Genomic DNA, 22,533 nt, shown 5'->3' with positions numbered 1-22,533 from the left:
GGCAGCAGCTATGTGAGGCCCGTAATCTGCCTGCACCCTATGTCAAAAAATTTAACACACCAGCAGTGTGAAGAGACCTGAAAGTGGCACATGGCAGCAGAGTGTGGCGATGGAGACAGCAGCAATGGGAGGCCGTACAGGGACCCATGAGAGACTCTGGACTTGGCAGCAGCATGAGGAGGCGGTATATAGGGGCCCATGGCAGATTAGGGGCCTGGCAGCAGCTATGTGAGGCCCGTAATCTGCCTGCACCCTATGTCAAAAAATTTAACACACCAGCAGTGTGAAGAGACCTGAAAGTGGCACATGGCAGCAGAGTGTGGCGATGGAGACAGCAGCAATGGGAGGCCATACAGGGACCCATGACAGACTCTGGACTTGGCAGCAGCATGAGGAGGCGGTATATAGGGGCCCATGGCAGATTAGGGGCCTGGCAGCAGCTATGTGAGGCCCGTAATCTGCCTGCACCCTATGTCAAAAAATGTAACACACCAGCAGTGTGTGAGGAGACCTGAAAGTGGCACATGGCAGAGTGTGGCGATGGAGACAGCAGCAATGGGAGGCCGTACAGGGACCCATGAGAGACTCTGGACCTGGCAGCAGCATGAGGAAGCGGTATATAGGGGCCTATGGCAGATTAGGGGCCTGGCAGCAGCTATAGGAGGCCCATAATCTGCCAGCACCCTATGTCAAAAAATTCTACACACCAGCAGTGTGTGAGGAGACCTGAAAGTGGCACATGGCAGAGTGTGGCGATGGAGACAGCAGCAATGGGAGGCCGTACAGGGACCCATGAGAGACTCTGGACCTGGCAGCAGCATGAGGAGGCGGTATATAGGGGCCTATGGCAGATTAGGGGCCTGGCAGCAGCTATAGGAGGCCCATAATCTGCCAGCACCCTATGTCAAAAAATTCTACACACCAGCAGTGTGAGGAGACCTGAAAGTGGCACATGGCAGCAGAGTGTGGCGATGGAGACAGCAGCAATGGGAGGCCGTACAGGGACCCATGACAGACTCTAGACTTGGCAGCAGCATGAGGAGGCGGTATATAGGGGCCCATGGCAGATTAGGGGCCTGGCAGCAGCTATGTGAGGCCCGTAATCTGCCTGCACCCTATGTCAAAAAATTCTACACACCAGCAGTGTGAGGAGACCTGAAAGTGGCACATGGCAGCAGAGTGTGGCGATGGAGACAGCAGCAATGGGAGGCCGTACAGGGACCCATGACAGACTCTAGACTTGGCAGCAGCATGAGGAGGCGGTATATAGGGGCCCATGGCAGATTAGGGGCCTGGCAGCAGCTATGTGAGGCCCGTAATCTGCCTGCACCCTATGTCAAAAAATTTAACACACCAGCAGTGTGAAGAGACCTGAAAGTGGCACATGGCAGCAGAGTGTGGCGATGGAGACAGCAGCAATGGGAGGCCATACAGGGACCCATGACAGACTCTGGACTTGGCAGCAGCATGAGGAGGCGGTATATAGGGGCCCATGGCAGATTAGGGGCCTGGCAGCAGCTATGTGAGGCCCGTAATCTGCCTGCACCCTATGTCAAAAAATGTAACACACCAGCAGTGTGTGAGGAGACCTGAAAGTGGCACATGGCAGAGTGTGGCGATGGAGACAGCAGCAATGGGAGGCCGTACAGGGACCCATGAGAGACTCTGGACCTGGCAGCAGCATGAGGAAGCGGTATATAGGGTCCTATGGCAGATTAGGGGCCTGGCAGCAGCTATAGGAGGCCCATAATCTGCCAGCACCCTATGTCAAAAAATTCTACACACCAGCAGTGTGTGAGGAGACCTGAAAGTGGCACATGGCAGAGTGTGGCGATGGAGACAGCAGCAATGGGAGGCCGTACAGGGACCCATGAGAGACTCTGGACCTGGCAGCAGCATGAGGAGGCGGTATATAGGGGCCTATGGCAGATTAGGGGCCTGGCAGCAGCTATAGGAGGCCCATAATCTGCCAGCACCCTATGTCAAAAAATGTAACACACCAGCAGTGTGTGAGGAGACCTGAAAGTGGCACATGGCAGAGTGTGGCGATGGAGACAGCAGCAATGGGAGGCCGTACAGGGACCCATGAGAGACTCTGGACCTGGCAGCAGCATGAGGAAGCGGTATATAGGGGCCTATGGCAGATTAGGGGCCTGGCAGCAGCTATAGGAGGCCCATAATCTGCCAGCACCCTATGTCAAAAAATTCTACACACCAGCAGTGTGTGAGGAGACCTGAAAGTGGCACATGGCAGAGTGTGGCGATGGAGACAGCAGCAATGGGAGGCCGTACAGGGACCCATGAGAGACTCTGGACCTGGCAGCAGCATGAGGAGGCGGTATATAGGGGCCCATGGCAGATTAGGGGCCTGGCAGCAGCTATGTGAGGCCCATAATCTGCCAGCACCCTATGTCAAAAAATTTAACACACCAGCAGTGTGAAGAGACCTGAAAGTGGCACATGGCAGCAGAGTGTGGCGATGGAGACAGCAGCAATGGGAGGCCATACAGGGACCCATGACAGACTCTGGACTTGGCAGCAGCATGAGGAGGCGGTATATAGGGGCCCATGGCAGATTAGGGGCCTGGCAGCAGCTATGTGAGGCCCGTAATCTGCCTGCACCCTATGTCAAAAAATTTAACACACCAGCAGTGTGAAGAGACCTGAAAGTGGCACATGGCAGCAGAGTGTGGCGATGGAGACAGCAGCAATGGGAGGCCGTACAGGGACCCATGAGAGACTCTGGACTTGGCAGCAGCATGAGGAGGCGGTATATAGGGGCCCATGGCAGATTAGGGGCCTGGCAGCAGCTATGTGAGGCCCGTAATCTGCCTGCACCCTATGTCAAAAAATTTAACACACCAGCAGTGTGAAGAGACCTGAAAGTGGCACATGGCAGCAGAGTGTGGCGATGGAGACAGCAGCAATGGGAGGCCATACAGGGACCCATGACAGACTCTGGACTTGGCAGCAGCATGAGGAGGCGGTATATAGGGGCCCATGGCAGATTAGGGGCCTGGCAGCAGCTATGTGAGGCCCGTAATCTGCCTGCACCCTATGTCAAAAAATGTAACACACCAGCAGTGTGTGAGGAGACCTGAAAGTGGCACATGGCAGAGTGTGGCGATGGAGACAGCAGCAATGGGAGGCCGTACAGGGACCCATGAGAGACTCTGGACCTGGCAGCAGCATGAGGAAGCGGTATATAGGGGCCTATGGCAGATTAGGGGCCTGGCAGCAGCTATAGGAGGCCCATAATCTGCCAGCACCCTATGTCAAAAAATTCTACACACCAGCAGTGTGTGAGGAGACCTGAAAGTGGCACATGGCAGAGTGTGGCGATGGAGACAGCAGCAATGGGAGGCCGTACAGGGACCCATGAGAGACTCTGGACCTGGCAGCAGCATGAGGAGGCGGTATATAGGGGCCTATGGCAGATTAGGGGCCTGGCAGCAGCTATAGGAGGCCCATAATCTGCCAGCACCCTATGTCAAAAAATTCTACACACCAGCAGTGTGAGGAGACCTGAAAGTGGCACATGGCAGCAGAGTGTGGCGATGGAGACAGCAGCAATGGGAGGCCGTACAGGGACCCATGACAGACTCTAGACTTGGCAGCAGCATGAGGAGGCGGTATATAGGGGCCCATGGCAGATTAGGGGCCTGGCAGCAGCTATGTGAGGCCCGTAATCTGCCTGCACCCTATGTCAAAAAATTCTACACACCAGCAGTGTGAGGAGACCTGAAAGTGGCACATGGCAGCAGAGTGTGGCGATGGAGACAGCAGCAATGGGAGGCCGTACAGGGACCCATGACAGACTCTAGACTTGGCAGCAGCATGAGGAGGCGGTATATAGGGGCCCATGGCAGATTAGGGGCCTGGCAGCAGCTATGTGAGGCCCGTAATCTGCCTGCACCCTATGTCAAAAAATTTAACACACCAGCAGTGTGAAGAGACCTGAAAGTGGCACATGGCAGCAGAGTGTGGCGATGGAGACAGCAGCAATGGGAGGCCATACAGGGACCCATGACAGACTCTGGACTTGGCAGCAGCATGAGGAGGCGGTATATAGGGGCCCATGGCAGATTAGGGGCCTGGCAGCAGCTATGTGAGGCCCGTAATCTCCCTGCACCCTATGTCAAAAAATGTAACACACCAGCAGTGTGTGAGGAGACCTGAAAGTGGCACATGGCAGAGTGTGGCGATGGAGACAGCAGCAATGGGAGGCCGTACAGGGACCCATGAGAGACTCTGGACCTGGCAGCAGCATGAGGAAGCGGTATATAGGGGCCTATGGCAGATTAGGGGCCTGGCAGCAGCTATAGGAGGCCCATAATCTGCCAGCACCCTATGTCAAAAAATTCTACACACCAGCAGTGTGTGAGGAGACCTGAAAGTGGCACATGGCAGAGTGTGGCGATGGAGACAGCAGCAATGGGAGGCCGTACAGGGACCCATGAGAGACTCTGGACCTGGCAGCAGCATGAGGAGGCGGTATATAGGGGCCTATGGCAGATTAGGGGCCTGGCAGCAGCTATAGGAGGCCCATAATCTGCCAGCACCCTATGTCAAAAAATGTAACACACCAGCAGTGTGTGAGGAGACCTGAAAGTGGCACATGGCAGAGTGTGGCGATGGAGACAGCAGCAATGGGAGGCCGTACAGGGACCCATGAGAGACTCTGGACCTGGCAGCAGCATGAGGAAGCGGTATATAGGGGCCTATGGCAGATTAGGGGCCTGGCAGCAGCTATAGGAGGCCCATAATCTGCCAGCACCCTATGTCAAAAAATTCTACACACCAGCAGTGTGTGAGGAGACCTGAAAGTGGCACATGGCAGAGTGTGGCGATGGAGACAGCAGCAATGGGAGGCCGTACAGGGACCCATGAGAGACTCTGGACCTGGCAGCAGCATGAGGAGGCGGTATATAGGGGCCTATGGCAGATTAGGGGCCTGGCAGCAGCTATAGGAGGCCCATAATCTGCCAGCACCCTATGTCAAAAAATTCTACACACCAGCAGTGTGAGGAGACCTGAAAGTGGCACATGGCAGCAGAGTGTGGCGATGGAGACAGCAGCAATGGGAGGCCGTACAGGGACCCATGACAGACTCTAGACTTGGCAGCAGCATGAGGAGGCGGTATATAGGGGCCCATGGCAGATTAGGGGCCTGGCAGCAGCTATGTGAGGCCCGTAATCTGCCTGCACCCTATGTCAAAAAATTTAACACACCAGCAGTGTGAAGAGACCTGAAAGTGGCACATGGCAGCAGAGTGTGGCGATGGAGACAGCAGCAATGGGAGGCCATACAGGGACCCATGACAGACTCTGGACTTGGCAGCAGCATGAGGAGGCGGTATATAGGGGCCCATGGCAGATTAGGGGCCTGGCAGCAGCTATGTGAGGCCCGTAATCTGCCTGCACCCTATGTCAAAAAATTTAACACACCAGCAGTGTGAAGAGACCTGAAAGTGGCACATGGCAGCAGAGTGTGGCGATGGAGACAGCAGCAATGGGAGGCCGTACAGGGACCCATGAGAGACTCTGGACTTGGCAGCAGCATGAGGAGGCGGTATATAGGGGCCCATGGCAGATTAGGGGCCTGGCAGCAGCTATGTGAGGCCCGTAATCTGCCTGCACCCTATGTCAAAAAATTTAACACACCAGCAGTGTGAAGAGACCTGAAAGTGGCACATGGCAGCAGAGTGTGGCGATGGAGACAGCAGCAATGGGAGGCCATACAGGGACCCATGACAGACTCTGGACTTGGCAGCAGCATGAGGAGGCGGTATATAGGGGCCCATGGCAGATTAGGGGCCTGGCAGCAGCTATGTGAGGCCCGTAATCTGCCTGCACCCTATGTCAAAAAATTTAACACACCAGCAGTGTGAAGAGACCTGAAAGTGGCACATGGCAGCAGAGTGTGGCGATGGAGACAGCAGCAATGGGAGGCCGTACAGGGACCCATGAGAGACTCTGGACTTGGCAGCAGCATGAGGAGGCGGTATATAGGGGCCCATGGCAGATTAGGGGCCTGGCAGCAGCTATGTGAGGCCCGTAATCTGCCTGCACCCTATGTCAAAAAATTTAACACACCAGCAGTGTGAAGAGACCTGAAAGTGGCACATGGCAGCAGAGTGTGGCGATGGAGACAGCAGCAATGGGAGGCCATACAGGGACCCATGACAGACTCTGGACTTGGCAGCAGCATGAGGAGGCGGTATATAGGGGCCCATGGCAGATTAGGGGCCTGGCAGCAGCTATGTGAGGCCCGTAATCTGCCTGCACCCTATGTCAAAAAATTTAACACACCAGCAGTGTGAAGAGACCTGAAAGTGGCACATGGCAGCAGAGTGTGGCGATGGAGACAGCAGCAATGGGAGGCCATACAGGGACCCATGACAGACTCTGGACTTGGCAGCAGCATGAGGAGGCGGTATATAGGGGCCCATGGCAGATTAGGGGCCTGGCAGCAGCTATGTGAGGCCCGTAATCTGCCTGCACCCTATGTCAAAAAATTTAACACACCAGCAGTGTGAAGAGACCTGAAAGTGGCACATGGCAGCAGAGTGTGGCGATGGAGACAGCAGCAATGGGAGGCCGTACAGGGACCCATGAGAGACTCTGGACTTGGCAGCAGCATGAGGAGGCGGTATATAGCGGCCCATGGCAGATTAGGGGCCTGGCAGCAGCTATGTGAGGCCCGTAATCTGCCTGCACCCTATGTCAAAAAATTTAACACACCAGCAGTGTGAAGAGACCTGAAAGTGGCACATGGCAGCAGAGTGTGGCGATGGAGACAGCAGCAATGGGAGGCCATACAGGGACCCATGACAGACTCTGGACTTGGCAGCAGCATGAGGAGGCGGTATATAGGGGCCCATGGCAGATTAGGGGCCTGGCAGCAGCTATGTGAGGCCCGTAATCTGCCTGCACCCTATGTCAAAAAATTTAACACACCAGCAGTGTGAAGAGACCTGAAAGTGGCACATGGCAGCAGAGTGTGGCGATGGAGACAGCAGCAATGGGAGGCCATACAGGGACCCATGACAGACTCTGGACTTGGCAGCAGCATGAGGAGGCGGTATATAGGGGCCCATGGCAGATTAGGGGCCTGGCAGCAGCTATGTGAGGCCCATAATCTGCCAGCACCCTATGTCAAAAAATTCTACACACCAGCAGTGTGTGAGGAGACCTGAAAGTGGCACATGGCAGAGTGTGGCGATGGAGACAGCAGCAATGGGAGGCCGTACAGGGACCCATGAGAGACTCTGGACCTGGCAGCAGCATGAGGAGGCGGTATATAGGGGCCTATGGCAGATTAGGGGCCTGGCAGCAGCTATAGGAGGCCCATAATCTGCCAGCACCCTATGTCAAAAAATTCTACACACCAGCAGTGTGAGGAGACCTGAAAGTGGCACATGGCAGCAGAGTGTGGCGATGGAGACAGCAGCAATGGGAGGCCGTACAGGGACCCATGACAGACTCTAGACTTGGCAGCAGCATGAGGAGGCGGTATATAGGGGCCCATGGCAGATTAGGGGCCTGGCAGCAGCTATGTGAGGCCCGTAATCTGCCTGCACCCTATGTCAAAAAATTTAACACACCAGCAGTGTGAAGAGACCTGAAAGTGGCACATGGCAGCAGAGTGTGGCGATGGAGACAGCAGCAATGGGAGGCCATACAGGGACCCATGACAGACTCTGGACTTGGCAGCAGCATGAGGAGGCGGTATATAGGGGCCTATGGCAGATTAGGGGCCTGGCAGCAGCTATAGGAGGCCCGTAATCTGCCAGCACCCTATGTCAAAAAATTAAACACACCAGCAGTGTGAGGAGACCTGAAAGTGGCACATGTTTGAGGCATGATTCATGGCGGATTTAGTCAGTTGTGTCAGGAACTGGTGGTTTGAAATCCAGACTAATCCACGCCTGATTCATTTTCACAAACGTGAGTCTCTCCACACTTTGGGTGGACAGTCGTGTCCTCCGCGGAGTTACAATACCTCCTGCCGCACTAAACACGCGCTCCGATGCCACGCTACTGGCCGGGCATGACAGCCTTTCAAGGGCAAATTCAGCTAGTTGGGGCCAAAGGTCAAGTTTCGTTGCCCAGTAGTCAAGGGGATTGTCTACCTCGGTTGGCAGGGTGCTGTCCAAGTAGGCCCAAGCCTGTTGTTTGAGCTCCTGCTCCAGGTCCACCTGATGCTGCTGCTGCTGCTGCGGCTGGTTAGTAGTTTCCTCACTGCGCTGGTGAAGAAAGCTACTCATCATCGACTGCAGACTGAGGCAGCCGCTGCTGGTGGAGCTGCCACTGCTCCTACCACCCCACCCCTCCCCTGCTGCCATGCCAGCGGAACGCGAGCGCACAGGGCCCACAGTGTCTGAGGATGGACGTTGGCGCACAAAGGCAGAGACCAACTGACTACATAGGTGGTTTTTATAGTACGTAATTTTGGCCTCCCTCTCAGCAGGTGTGAAAAAGGCCACCATTTTGGACCGGTAGCGAGGGTCCAACAAGGTGGACAGCCAAAAGTCATCCCTCTGTCTGATGGTTATTATTCGGCTGTCGCTACGCAAGCAACCGAGCATGCTATGGGCCATTTGTGCCAAGGAATGCGAGGGACTCCCTGCCTCCATCTCCACAGCATACTGCCACGGTGCGTCTGGGTCCTCTGTCTCCTCCTCCTCCTCTACCAGATGCTCCTGCTCCTCCACTCCTGTCCGCTGAGTGGAAAAACCACCCATTTCACTCAATAATTCCTGAGCACAAATGTCCTCCTCTACCTCCTCCTCTTCTTCCTGTCCTGCCCCCACAGGGGTCATGTGGCGTTGAGATCTGTGCGCCACGTCTACCGCACCCTGACCAGCCATTGTTAACAGCATTTGTTCCAGGACGTGCAACAGAGGAATGACGTCGTTCATCCCATAGTCCTGCCGACTCACGAATAGCGTGGCCTCCTCAAAGGGCCTGAGCAAGCGGCAGGTGTCACGCATGAGCTGCCAATGGCTGACATCTAAGTTACACAGGGGAGTACCTTTATCCGCTTGTAACATCAGGAAATCGGTGATGGCCTTTCGCTGCTCGTAAAGGCGGTCTAACATGTGTAGGGTTGAATTCCACCTTGTTGCAACGTCGCAGATCAGGCGATGCTGTGGAATTCCGTTCTGCCGCTGCAGCTCAATGAGGGTGTTCTTTGCGGTGTAGGAATGGCTGAAATGCATGCACAGTTTACGTGACATTTTAAGGATGTCTTGCAGTGGGATGGTGGATTTTAGGAACCGCTTGACAACCAGATTGAACACGTGAGCCATGCATGGCGCATGGCACAACCTTCCTTGACGCAGAGCAGACACCATGTTCTTTCCGTTGTCAGTCAACATGGTTCCGATTTTTAGTTTGCGCGGAGACAGCCATCTGTCGATTTCTCTGTTCATTACACTCAGCAGTTCCTCCCCTGTGTGACTACGTTCGCCAAGGCATACCAGGTGCAGCACAGCGTGACACCGTTGCGCCCTGCACATGTGATATGCCGGTCGGGTAATGGGACTTGGCACGGGGGTGGCGGCTGAGGACACGGCGGAAAAAGAGGTGGTAGAGGCGGACATGCTTGCTGGACCAAGGACGTGCAAACGTGGAGGCAAAAGCGTCGTGACCTGTCCAAGTTGCTGGTGCGGCTGTGCCGGCACCACGTTCACCCAGTGGGCCGTAAATGACATGTACTGTCCCTGACCGTAGTTACAGCTCCACACGTCGGCGCTGCCGTGCACTTTGGCAGAGACCGACATGCTCAAAGACTGGCCCACCATCTCTTCTACATGTGAATGCAGGGCTGGCACTGCCTTTTGGGCAAAGAAATGACGGCTTGGCACTCTCCACCGCGGCGCGGCACAAGCCATCATTTCTCGGAAAGGTGCTGAGTCCACCAGTTGGAAAGGGAGGGACTGCAGCACCAGCAACTTGGACAGGAGGACGTTCAGCTTTTGCACCGTCGGGTGCGTGCTCGCAAACTGTTGTCTCTTGGATACGGATTCCAAGAAAGACTGTTGACGGAATCCGAGAAGAGGAGTAGCAGGAGAAGGAGCATCTGAACGAGCGGAAGATGCCAATGAGCGACAACTCCCCTCAGCAGAGGTGTTGGAGCCTTGACTGGCTGATAGAGGGCGATTGACGACGTCGGGTGACGGAGCAAGTAACGGAGCGGGTGATGGAGCGGGGGCTGGGGCAGGCAGAACCGCCGTATGTTTATCACGGTTTTCCCAGGCCACCGAATGGTGACGCTGCATATGCTGACGCAACGCTGTAGTCCCAACATGGGCCCCCTGGCCACGCTTGCATTTCTGGCCACATAGTCGACATACGGCTACGTTTACTTCCTCGGGCGGCTTGAGGAAAAATTGCCACACCACCGAGTAGGAAACTTTGCCCCCGCTACTCTTCACTGGCTGACTGCTACTTCCTCCGTGCGCAACGGCACCACTACTGGCCGTGGTGGTAGGCTGCAGTGGAGCTGGTGCTCTACTCCGTGGACGTTTGGCTCCACTGACACTGATGCGACCCTGCTGCTGTCTCCTGGGCAACCCACCGACTGTTTTGCTCGCTGCCAAGCTGCCACCCTCTTCTCCTGATGATGCGGAAGAAATTGCCTGATGACGACGAGGCTGCCAAGTGCGATCAACCTCCTCATCATCAAGTAGGGTCTCCGCCTCACTACTAGCCCCCTCGGCTGCGTCTGGGTCAGGAGACAGACCTGTCTCTAGACCGGCTACCGAGCCACTCTCCTCGCCAGTACTTGTTCGCTTGGCTGCTGAAAAGGCCGATGTCTCCCCCCGTTCCTGACCGCCCTCTGTTAGCTCTTCCTCACTGTACAGTGGGGCTGAGCCCACAGCATGCGATACTTCGCTTGGTGAGGGAACAGCAAAGGACAGGGGCAGGTAGAGGACACGTGATTTCAGTGGGCTTGGTCCCGGGCCATGCCAACTAACGGTTGTGTCTGACGTACCCACCGACCGTTGGCTGTAGGTGTCAGAGGTGACCTGGGAAGAGGAAGACGACCGAGCCAACCAATCAATGACGGCAGGGTTGTCGGTGGAGACACGACCGCTGGATGACACCGGGAGCACTGGCCTCTGGCTGCGAATACTGCTGCCTCGACCCCTTCCTCTGCTGCCACATCTGCTCGCTCCTAAAACATTGCCTCCTCTGCCACTCCTCTGCATGTTGTCTGACATACTATTTAATTCAACGATTAGGTGTCCCTGAGTAACAATTCTCTGGCACTCAGTAACAATTCTGTCTGTCCCTGAGTATGAATTCTGTGGCCCTGAGTAACAATTCTGTGTCTGTGCGAGTAACAATTCTGTGTCTGTGCAAGTAACAATTTTGTGTCTGTGCGAGTAACAAATCTCTGGCACTCAGTAACAATTCTGTCTGTCCCTGAGTAACAATTCTCTGGCACTCAGTAACAATTCTGTCTGTCCCTGAGTAACAATTCTCTGGCACTCAGTAACAATTCTGTCTGTCCCTGAGTATGAATTCTGTGGCCCTGAGTAACAATTCTGTGTCTGTGCGAGTAACAATTCTGTGTCTGTGCAAGTAACAATTTTGTGTCTGTGCGAGTAACAATTCTCTGGCACTCAGTAACAATTCTGTCTGTCCCTGAGTAACAATTCTCTGGCACTCAGTAACAATTCTGTCTGTCCCTGAGTATGAATTCTGTGGCCCTGAGTAACAATTCTGTGTCTGTGCGAGTAACAATTCTGTGTCTGTGCAAGTAACAATTTTGTGTCTGTGCGAGTAACAATTCTCTGGCACTCAGTAACAATTCTGTCTGTCCCTGAGTAACAATTCTCTGGCACTCAGTAACAATTCTGTCTGTCCCTGAGTAACAATTCTCTGGCACTCAGTAACAATTCTGTCTATCCCTGAGTATGAATTCTGTGGCCCTGAGTAACAATTCTGTGTCTGTGCGAGTAACAATTCTGTGTCTGTGCAAGTAACAATTTTGTGTCTGTGCGAGTAACAATTCTCTGGCACTCAGTAACAATTCTGTCTGTCCCTGAGTAACAATTCTCTGGCACTCAGTAACAATTCTGTCTGTCCCTGAGTAACAATTCTCTGGCACTCAGTAACAATTCTGTCTATCCCTGAGTATGAATTCTGTGGCCCTGAGTAACAATTCTGTGTCTGTGCGAGTAACAATTCTGTGTCTGTGCAAGTAACAATTTTGTGTCTGTGCGAGTAACAATTCTCTGGCACTCAGTAACAATTCTGTCTGTCCCTGAGTAACAATTCTCTGGCACTCAGTAACAATTCTGTCTGTCCCTGAGTAACAATTCTCTGGCACTCAGTAACAATTCTGTCTGTCCCTGAGTAACAATTCTCTGGCACTCAGTAACAATTCTGTCTGTCCCTGAGTAACAATTCTCTGGCACTCAGTAACAATTCTGTCTGTCCCTGAGTATGAATTCTGTGGCCCTGAGTAACAATTCTGTGTCTGTGCGAGTAACAATTCTGTGTCTGTGCAAGTAACAATTTTGTGTCTGTGCGAGTAACAAATCTCTGGCACTCAGTAACAATTCTGTCTGTCCCTGAGTAACAATTCTCTGGCACTCAGTAACAATTCTGTCTGTCCCTGAGTAACAATTCTCTGGCACTCAGTAACAATTCTGTCTGTCCCTGAGTATGAATTCTGTGGCCCTGAGTAACAATTCTGTGTCTGTGCGAGTAACAATTCTGTGTCTGTGCAAGTAACAATTTTGTGTCTGTGCGAGTAACAATTCTCTGGCACTCAGTAACAATTCTGTCTGTCCCTGAGTAACAATTCTCTGGCACTCAGTAACAATTCTGTCTATCCCTGAGTATGAATTCTGTGGCCCTGAGTAACAATTCTGTGTCTGTGCGAGTAACAATTCTGTGTCTGTGCAAGTAACAATTTTGTGTCTGTGCGAGTAACAAATCTCTGGCACTCAGTAACAATTCTGTCTGTCCCTGAGTAACAATTCTCTGGCACTCAGTAACAATTCTGTCTGTCCCTGAGTAACAATTCTCTGGCACTCAGTAACAATTCTGTCTGTCCCTGAGTATGAATTCTGTGGCCCTGAGTAACAATTCTGTGTCTGTGCGAGTAACAATTCTGTGTCTGTGCAAGTAACAATTTTGTGTCTGTGCGAGTAACAATTCTCTGGCACTCAGTAACAATTCTGTCTGTCCCTGAGTAACAATTCTCTGGCACTCAGTAACAATTCTGTCTGTCCCTGAGTAACAATTCTCTGGCACTCAGTAACAATTCTGTCTATCCCTGAGTATGAATTCTGTGGCCCTGAGTAACAATTCTGTGTCTGTGCGAGTAACAATTCTGTGTCTGTGCAAGTAACAATTTTGTGTCTGTGCGAGTAACAATTCTCTGGCACTCAGTAACAATTCTGTCTGTCCCTGAGTAACAATTCTCTGGCACTCAGTAACAATTCTGTCTGTCCCTGAGTAACAATTCTCTGGCACTCAGTAACAATTCTGTCTGTCCCTGAGTAACAATTCTCTGGCACTCAGTAACAATTCTGTCTGTCCCTGAGTAACAATTCTCTGGCACTCAGTAACAATTCTGTCTGTCCCTGAGTATGAATTCTGTGGCCCTGAGTAACAATTCTGTGTCTGTGCGAGTAACAATTCTGTGTCTGTGCAAGTAACAATTTTGTGTCTGTGCGAGTAACAATTCTCTGGCACTCAGTAACAATTCTGTCTGTCCCTGAGTAACAATTCTCTGGCACTCAGTAACAATTCTGTCTGTCCCTGAGTAACAATTCTCTGGCACTCAGTAACAATTCTGTCTGTCCCTGAGTATGAATTCTGTGGCCCTGAGTAACAATTCTGTGTCTGTGCGAGTAACAATTCTGTGTCTGTGCAAGTAACAATTTTGTGTCTGTGCGAGTAACAATTCTCTGGCACTCAGTAACAATTCTGTCTGTCCCTGAGTAACAATTCTCTGGCACTCAGTAACAATTCTGTCTGTCCCTGAGTAACAATTCTCTGGCACTCAGTAACAATTCTGTCTATCCCTGAGTATGAATTCTGTGGCCCTGAGTAACAATTCTGTGTCTGTGCGAGTAACAATTCTGTGTCTGTGCAAGTAACAATTTTGTGTCTGTGCGAGTAACAATTCTCTGGCACTCAGTAACAATTCTGTCTGTCCCTGAGTAACAATTCTCTGGCACTCAGTAACAATTCTGTCTGTCCCTGAGTAACAATTCTCTGGCACTCAGTAACAATTCTGTCTGTCCCTGAGTAACAATTCTCTGGCACTCAGTAACAATTCTGTCTGTCCCTGAGTAACAATTCTCTGGCACTCAGTAACAATTCTGTCTGTCCCTGAGTAACAATTCTGTCTGTCCCTGAGAATGAATTCTGTGGCCCTAAGAATTCTCTGGCACTCAGTAACAATTCTGTCTGTCCCTGAGTAACAATTCTCTGGCACTCAGTAACAATTCTGTCTGTCCCTGAGTAAAAATTCTGTGGCCCTAATAACGTTTCTGTGGCCCTAAGTAACAATTCTCTGGCACTGAGTAACAATTCTGTCTGTCCCTGAGTATGAATTCTGTGGCCCTAACTAGCGTTTCTTTGTCCCTAAATAACGATTCTGTGGCCCTCATTAACAAGTCTGTGTCCCTGAGTAATGGTTCTCTGTCCCTAAGTAACTTCTCTCTGTCCCCAATTCTCGTTTCTGTGGCCCTAACTCTGTCCCTGTCCCTAGTACAGAGCGGTCTGCCTCTGTTCAATGACTGCAGGCAAATGAAGATTTCCAAAATGGCCGCTATATATACCTCGACCATTACACAGTGCTGGCTGGCTGGCTGCTGATTGGCTGATGCGATCACATGTCGTTGAGGAATGCATTATGGGGCAGCGCGCCTTGTCTGCGCGCCTTCCCCGACATCCCCGCTCCGTCGCCGCACATGTCAGCCGCCATTTTCGGAAAAATTTCGATTCGCGCGTCCGAATTAGGCTGTTTTTCGGATTCGGCACGAATCGAAATTTTTCCGATATTCGACTCGAATTCCACTTCGGATGCTTCGATTCGCTCATCTCTAGTTATAGTCATAAATATGTGCATATAACTTACATAGCCCAGCATTGGAGCAAAACTTGGTAAAAACCGCCAAATGATAAAACAAAGAGCATAAATGTAGCCACAGTTTCCCAAATCCTCCCAAAAGATGGAAAAAAGAAAAGGATGCGTCTCCAGGATAGGAAGTGAAGGGAAATCTACTTAATGAGGGAAATCTCCCCACAGATGGCAAAAATTACAGCTGTTTTAACACCCCCACCCCTTACTCTATCCATAACTAAGAAAAACGTTGGCCTTAGATCTACTTTTTAAGTAACAATATGCAAAGTATATGAACGCTTAGCTACCAGTAATGGCACACCTATCATTGTTTTTCTTGCTCTAAACTGATGAAAGATGTTTGTGATGTTGGTATGCCAACTGATTAAAAGTTGGAATATAATTGGTGGCTTTTTAATAACCTCATTAAATAAGCCCATTAGTATGATAGATTAATAAGACTTAACCGGCATTTGTGAAAACATTTGTAAGATGTGGACTCAAAATAGAAGTTATCAGACTAAAAATGTTTCTTTTATTTTTAATAGAAGTCACATTAAACTAATGCATCACAGAATAGTATAATCAATAAAGAAAACTTAGAATAAAGCAAAAAGTAAAATGGTCCTGTTAAAAAAAAAAAATATTTTTTATGCTTTTTTGCCTGAAAATATGAACATGTAACATATGTGTATAAACAGTTGCAACATAAAAAATTGCAACTGCTAACGTTATTCCAAAGGACCTGTTCTTTCAGAATAGTATATAATTTTTTAGGGTGTTTAAAGTAATTGTTAGGAAGCAAATTTTAACACGTGTGTGAAAAACAATTGCCCTGGTAGAAAAGCGGTTAATATTGTGTGTCAATGCTGGCTTTCGTGAAAATTGTGAATGAGGTCCTTTTTTTTCCTTATGCGTTATGTTGAAATAAAATATATAGAAATAAGAGTCCAAGCCAGAACTTACTTTTTTGTCCATGGACATAGGTGCTTCTTTGAGCAGACATACAGTCAGGTCCATAAATATTGGGACATCGACACAATTCTAACATTTTTGGCTCTATACACCACCACAATGGATTTGAAATGAAACAAACAAGATGTGCTTTAACTGCAGACTGTCAGCTTTAATTTGAGGGTATTTACATCCAAATCAGGTGAACGGTGTAGGAATTACAACAGTTTGCAAATGTGCCTCCCACTTGTTAAGGGACCAAAAGTAATGGGACAATTGGCTTCTCAGCTGTTCCATGGCCAGGTGTGTATTATTCCCTCATTATCCCAATTACAATGAGCAGATAAAAGGTCCAGAGTTCATTTCAAGTGTGCTATTTGCATTTGGAATCTGTTGCTGTCAACTCTCAAGATGAGATCCAAAGAGCTGTCACTAACAGTGAAGCAAGCCATCATTAGGCTGAAAAAAACAAAAACCCATCAGAGAGATAGCAAAAACATTAGGCATGGCCAAAATAACTGTTTGGAACATTCTTAAAAAGAAGGAACGCACCGATGAGCTCAGCAACACCAAAAGACCGGAAGACCACGGAAAACAACTGTGGTGGATGACCAAAGAATTCTTTCCCTGGTGAAGAAAACACCCTTCACAACAGTTGGCCAGATCAAGAACACTCTCCAGGAGGTAGGTGTATGTGTGTCAAAGTCAACAATCAAGAGAAAACTTCACCAGAGTGTTCACCACAAGATGTAAACCATTGGTGAGCCTCAAAAACAGGAAAGCCAGATTAGAGTTTGCCAAATGACATCTAAAAAAGCCTTCACAGTTCTGGAACAACATCCTATGGACAGATGAGACCAAGATCAACTTGTACCAGAGTGATGGGAAGAGAAGAGTATGGAGAAGGAAAGGAACTGCTCATGATCCTAAGCATACCACCTCATCAGTGAAGCATGGTGGTGGTAGTGTCATGGCGTGGGCATGTATGGCTGCCAATGGAACTGGTTCTCTTGTATTTATTGATGATGTGACTGCTGAAAAAAGCAGCAGGATGAATTCTGAAGTGTTTTGGGCAATATCTGCTCATAGTCAGCCAAATGCTTCAGAACTCATTGGACGCCGCTTCTCAGTGCAGATGGACGATGACCCAAAGCATACTGCAAAAGCAACCAAAGAGTTTTTTAAGGGAAAGAAGCGGAATGTTATGCAATGGCCAAGTCAATCACCTGACCTGAATCCGATTGAGCATGCATTTCACTTGCTCAAGACAAAACTGAAGGGAAAATACCCCAAGAACAAGCAGGAACTGAAGACAGTTGCAGTAGAGGCCTGGCAGAGCATCACCAGGGATGAAACCCAGCGTCTGGTGATGTCTATGCGTTTCAGACTTCAGGCTGTAATTGACTGCAAAGGATTTGCAACCAAGTATTAAAAAGTGAAAGTTTGATTTATGATTATTATTCTGTCCCATTACTTTTGGTCCCATAACAAGTGGGAGGCACATATGCAAACTGTTGTAATTCCTACACCGTTCACCTGATTTGGATGTAAATACCCTCAAATTAAAGCTGACAGTCTGCAGTTAAAGCACATCTTGTTCATTTCCTTTCAAATCCATTGTGGTGGTGTATAGAGCCAAGAATGTTAGAATTGTGTCGATGTCCCAATATTTATGGACCTGACTGTATATGCACTAAAACGAAAAACTCAGCAACAAATTTAATTCAGTCATACACAGTACTTATTTTAGCATATTTATCTGTAGGGAGATCCAGAATTCTTGAAGAACACATTCATCCAAGTATACCACGACACTGCTTACCCTCTTCTACAATCAACATTTCTCCAGGCACCTAGATGGGCAGATGATGAAACAGAAGCTGCACGTTGGAAAGCTATTGCTGATTTCCTAAAGCAAAACAGGGAGAAGGATGGAGCCCTCCATTACCTGCTGTCACCTGATTGCCTTCACAAGCCCTTTGATATGTCAGAGATAACCTATGACTTTCTTGATGCATCGAGAACCTCTGTGCTCACTGCTTGACTTGTGTGTGTGTGTATTTATATTTATTTGTTGTGCACTGATGTTATGTTGTACTTTTTTAATATAATAAAAATATTTATATAGCAAAGGTTTGTACATTTTTGCACTTAATAATATAAAATTTTTCTCAATGTTGCCTGAACTGGTGGTTTTGTAATATGGTTATCTTAATTGTACAGTACAGGACACAGGAAAAGTATTCATAACCCTGGTTATATGCTTGTACCTTCAGGAGATTGAACACTGGCAAGTTTTTGAGGACACACCCACTGGGTTGCCTCCCTTATATCCCTACCCCATTTTGTGAACCCTCAGTTTTTTTTCTAGTGTCCTAAAATAATGGACCTCTTCTTGGAGAAATTACTGGTAGGTTAATTAGTTTAACTCCTCACTGTCTTCTAATGCCACAAATTGAAGCACTGTATCTGGATTGGTGAAAAGTTGGCAAACCTTGAGAGCCATTCCCAGGCCCCACACTGTGGAGACAGCCTGCAGTGTTGCTCAGGCACTGAATTCTGAATGGACGCTCACCTTGGCATTTAGCACAACACGTTTAGTCCAGGTCCAGGGCTATAGTCCACACTATGGAACTCAGCCCATGAAGATTCCTTTCTATGGTATACCAACTGGGACAGGCAAAGTCTAAATTTTATATAAATTCCAGCGTCTCAGGTAAGATAGGATCATCCTGTATGCTTCTGACCGTTACAGTAAAAGACTGGGGTTATATTTGAATTGTATTCACAACAGTGTACATTTTTAATTGAGGGATGCCCTGTGTTTTTGTCTTTCTTGCTCTCTGCACTGCTTGTTAAAAAACAAAGGTGTGCTGCCCATGGGAGGGATAATAGCAGGCTGGTCACTGTCTTTTGCCAGGACCCAGATCCCCCCTGCAGATAGCAATATAAAGCAATCATCTCTGAATTCTGTGTACTTCAGTGAATTCCAAGAAAATAATTTTACGGTGAGTACAAAAATCTAAATCAAACAATAAGATATAAACATACAATTTCAGTATCATAGGTAGTGACAAATGTATTGCCAAATCAAGGGTACATTACTGAAATGAGATTATTATTATACAGTATTTATCAACAGTTCACTCAGCGCTGTACATTACAAAGGGGGCCAGAACGTGTGACAGTACAATAACAATACAATGCAATACATGAGGGGTTGAGGGCCCTGCTCTTTCGAGCTTACAATCTAGGAGGGAGGGGATAGTGGTACAGGAGGAGATAGCTGTAGGGGATGGAGTGGTAGTAAGAATGAAGGAGGTCTGCAAATTAGCAGGGGGTGGGGTAGGCTTCCCTGAAGAGGTGGGTTTTCAGGGTACGCCTAAAGGAGAGGAGAGTAGGTGATAGTCTGATGGGTTGGGGCAGGGAGTTCCAGAGGATGGGTGACACCCTTGAGAAATCCTGGAGGCGGGCATGGGAGGAGGAGACCAGGGAACTAGAGAGAAGGAGGTCTTGTGAGGAGCGGAGTGTTCGTGTTGGGTGGTACTTGGATATTAGGTCAGTGATGTAATTTGGGGCAGTATGGTGTACAGCTTTGTACATCAGTGTTAGGATTTTGAATTTGATCCGTTGTGCAATCGGAAGCCAGTGGAGGGCTTGGCAGAGGGGGGTGGCGGAAACAGAGTGGTTGGTAAGGTGAATGAGTCTGGCTGCTTTCACAGGTAAATGCACCTATCTCCTATCCCCCCTCTTAACTAGGAAAACACATTGACTCCTGCTGCTTTTCTCTGGGTAAATGCACCTATCTCCACTCTTAACTAGGAAAACGCATTGACTCCTGCTGCTTTTTTCTGGGTAAATGCACCTGTCTTCTATCTCCACTCTTACCTAGGAAAACGCATAGACTCCTGTTAAATTCAGAACAAATAGTGTATATATACTTGTGTATCTGTTGACCAGTTCTCACCTCTAGCTGCACCCGTTTTATGACTGTAGTCTGTTCCTGGTCTCCTTGAGAAATATCCCCCACTATTCATGTGATCCTTATCAGCTTCTTATTGGGGTGGAGTTGAATGCTCATTTGAGCATCTCCCTATAAATTTAGACCAGCTTATGGGGGGAGATCACTGATGGGGGGGCACAGTCTCTGATGGGGGTGCTGCTATTGCGTGAGTGCTGCATTGATGGAGGGCTAAGAAGAAGCAGTTAAACACAGCAGTTGAACTCAAGCAGCAGGAAGATACAACAACAGCAAGAAACTCTACTGCATGCTGGACAGATTGTGAGCAAACATCTCTTACAAATCTGAGTCCCACTTCGTGTACCTTTTTAATATGTCCCCTCTACTCCTTTTCAGATTACTTTCTTGCGTTCCCAAAATCTAATTTCTTTACCCCTCTGCTCCACCCCAAAACTTGTACATCTCACCCTCACTGCTACCATCTCCCTACTACTGCTCTTATCACCTCCTGCTGATACTTCACTCTCCTGCTGACCCAAACACCAGGACTGGAAGGCATGTGCTGCGCTCGTGTACATCCCGCTCCCATCTTACTTTCCTCACCCTTCTTCTCCTAACCTCTGGGGATATCTCCCCAAACCCTGGGCCCTCACCACCTCACTCACCCACTAGGCACCCTCCTACTCCCACGAACCGCCGCAACCCCCTCAACCTTATACCTGTCCCCCTCCTCCCCGCACCCACCCCTCCACTCTCGGTTGCACTCCTGAACGCCCGATCGGTTTGCAACAAGCTCACCGCCATCCATGACCACTTTCTCTCCCACTCCCTCAACCTCCTAGCGGTCACCGAAACCTGGATCCAAGCCACTGACTCCACCTCCCCTGCGCACTCTCCTATGGAGGTCTTGTCTGGTCCCATTTACCCAGACCGAGCGATCGTAGAGGTGGTGGGGTCGGCATGCTCTTGTCACAGTTGACCACCTTCCAGGTCCTCCCAAACCCCCCCTCTCTATCCTCCTCCTTCGAGGCCCACTGCATCCGACTCTTCTCCCCCACCCGTCTGAGGATTGCAGTAATCTATCGGCCTCCTGGACCCATATCCCGCTTCCTTGACGACTTTTCCGCCTGGCTACCCTTCTTCCTCTCCTCTGAGCTACCCACCATCATCCTTGTAGACTTCAATATCCCTATCAATGTCAACAACCCGGCTACATCCCAACTCCTCCACTTAACCTCTTCTTTTGCACTCACACAGTGTACACAGTCCTCCACCCACACCGACGGGAACACCCTGGACCTCGTTTTCTCCCATCTCTGCACCCTCCACAACCTCACAAACACCCCTTTCCCTCTCTCTGACCACAACCTCATTACGTTCTCCGTCTCCCCATCCTCAAACACCTCCCCCCCAAACGTCAAACCATCACCAGCCATAACCTCCGCAACCTGAACCCGGCCCCTCTCCACTCTGCAGCTGATTGTCTGTACGACAGTATCCTTCCACTGTCATGCCCTGACCTGGCCACTACTGCGTATAACGACTCGCTATCAGCTGCCTTAGACTCCTTAGCACCCCTAACCACATGTAGCATTAGACCCCGACCGCTTCAACCCTGGCAGAAGGACCACACTAAAAATCTTAAACGACGCAGTCATGCACTGGAACGATTATGGTGCAAAACCAAATCCCCTCGAGTGTTCTCCCTCTACAAATCCGCTTTCCTCACCTACTCCTCCTCCCTCCACATTGCCAAACAAGCCTACTTCATAACCCTCATCAACACCCTTTCCACCTGTCCTCACCAGCTCTTCTCCACTTTCAACTCCCTACTCTCTCCCCACCCCCACCCAGTACCTCACTCACCGCCCACGAGATTGCCAATCGCTTCCAAAATAAGATCAATGCAATCCGTAAGGACATTGCCAATGCTCAACCTACCTCCCCACCTAGCCTCCCACTATAACCCCATCAACTCTCCCCTCCTCTGACCTCGCAACCGCCCACCCCCCACCACACCTAACATCCCGCACACTATAACCTCCCCAACACTCTGCTCCTTCAGCCTTGCTACCACTGAGGAGGTCACTAAGGTCTTCTCAGAAGCCCGCCTCACCACTTGCCCCCTTGACCCTGTCCCCACACAACTACTCCGGTCACCCTCTTCCTCCATCCTACACTCCCTCACCCACATCTTCAATCTCCCTCTCTCTCTACTGGCGCATTCCCCTCCACCCTAAAGCACACTCACATCACCCCCATACTCCAAAAACCCTCCCTGGACCCCACCGACCTGAACAACCTTAGACCCATCTCCCTGCTGCCATTTACTTCCAAGTTCCTTGAGCGCTTACTCTACAATCGCCTAAGCTCCCACCTCACCGACAACAACCTCCTCGATCCCCTACAGTCTGGCTTCCATCCCCTACACTCCACTGAAATCGCCCTACTCAAAATCACTAATGACCTGCTAACCGCCAAAGCTAATGGCCACTACTCAGTCTTCTTACTCCTTGAC

At 49.9% G+C, this 22,533-nt stretch overlaps 1 protein-coding gene across 1 annotated transcript in view; it reads left to right on the top strand.

Annotated features, from left to right (window-relative positions):
• Positions 1 to 18,240, top strand: part of NPHP1 (nephrocystin 1) — a 136,743-nt gene extending 118,503 nt beyond the window's left edge. Inside the window, exon 21 of the mRNA XM_089686505.1 lies at positions 17,820 to 18,240. The gene's annotated coding sequence lies outside the window, so the exon portion shown is untranslated. The remainder of the gene's footprint in view (positions 1 to 17,819) is intronic.
• The last annotated feature ends 4,293 nt before the right edge of the window (positions 18,241 to 22,533 follow it).

This window comes from Staurois parvus, unplaced genomic scaffold (assembly GCF_062004578.1).
Source record: "Staurois parvus isolate SC_StPar_1 unplaced genomic scaffold, SC_StPar_1.0 ptg000401l, whole genome shotgun sequence".
NCBI lineage: Eukaryota > Metazoa > Chordata > Amphibia > Anura > Ranidae > Staurois > Staurois parvus.
Note: the sequence above shows the minus strand (reverse complement) of the source record. Positions and strands in the feature narration are given on the sequence as shown.